We start from the raw sequence: 1,159 nt of genomic DNA, 5'->3' as shown, positions 1-1,159 counted from the left end.
TCCCTCTCTCCCTGTCTCCCTCTCTATCTCTCTCTCCCCCTCCCTCTCTCTCCCTCTCTCTCTCTCTCTCTCTCTCCCTCTCTCTCTTCCTCTTCCTCTCTCTCCCTCTCTCCCCCTCCCTCTCTCTCCCTCTCTATCTCTCTCTCCCCCTCCCTCTCTCTCCCTCTCTCTCCCTCTCTCCCCCTCTCTCTCCTGTTCAGTGCTGTGCGACACAGATTGTTATTTGCAGAGCGCTCCGCTCCGCTCCGCTCCGCTCGTGCACTAGGGCTCCTGTTTCCAGTAAACTCAGACGCTATTTATAGCTCATGTGCAAGTGTGTGTGTGAGTGTGGTGTGTGTGTAGCGTCTGTGTAACATGTGGGTGTGGGTATGTGTGTGTGAGTGTGTGTGTGTGTAGCGAGTAGGATGAGCACACACACCTCCGGACGGACCACTTGGAGCTCAGAGCGTGGTGGGCGTCTCGTCAGTGTTTTGCCGGCTGCTTGTGGACACCACAGACTAGGACAGGACAGCACAGCATAGGCACTACTGAAGGCTGCTTGTGGACACCACAGGACAGGACAGGCACTAGGGAAGGCTGCCTGGACACCACAGGACAGGACAGGACAGCACAGCGTAGGCACTACTGAAGGCTGCTTGTGGACACCACAGGACAGGAGAGGACACCACAGCATAAGCACTACTGAAGGCTACTTGTGGACACCACAGGACAGGAGAGGACCGGCACTAGGGAAGGCTGCTTGTGGACACCACGGGATAAGACAGGACCGGCACTAGGGAAGGCTGCCTGGAGCTTGGACAAATTCTGTGAAGTTCAGGTATGTGACTCTTTTATTGTGCTCATCTGACACATGCACCTGCTCCTCTGTTGCTGTGTAATGTTTTGAGATTACGGTCTACGGACTACGAGTAGTAGTCTTTTATTTGTTTAAGTCTACCATTGTGGAATAGGGTGAATTTTGACATTTGAGTTTCTAACTCCAGAGAGCAGCAAGACTTGGAAAAAAATAGGGTTTAACATAGTCAAATGGTCTATCAAATGGCTTCCTTGGCAGAGGTCTGAGTGCATTTCTAGTTTACTTCTTCTTTTACTTTGGTCATCTCTGTTGTGAAGTACTCAGTTCTCTATCGGAGAAGGGAGTGAGATTAAATCGAAGGAC

General features: G+C 51.6%; 1 protein-coding gene across 1 annotated transcript in view; it reads left to right on the top strand.

The window, feature by feature from the left end:
- Positions 1-360: 360 nt before the first annotated feature.
- The window catches only part of rasgrp3 (RAS guanyl releasing protein 3 (calcium and DAG-regulated)), a 95,821-nt gene continuing 95,022 nt past the window's right edge, over positions 361-1,159 (top strand). Inside the window, exon 1 of the mRNA XM_063191958.1 lies at positions 361-817. The gene's annotated coding sequence lies outside the window, so the exon portion shown is untranslated. The remainder of the gene's footprint in view (positions 818-1,159) is intronic.

Source organism: Engraulis encrasicolus, chromosome 24, assembly GCF_034702125.1.
Source record: "Engraulis encrasicolus isolate BLACKSEA-1 chromosome 24, IST_EnEncr_1.0, whole genome shotgun sequence".
In the NCBI taxonomy this organism is placed as follows: Eukaryota; Metazoa; Chordata; class Actinopteri; order Clupeiformes; family Engraulidae; genus Engraulis; species Engraulis encrasicolus.
The sequence above is the reverse complement of the archived record's forward strand: the minus strand, read 5'-3'. Positions and strand labels throughout refer to the sequence as shown.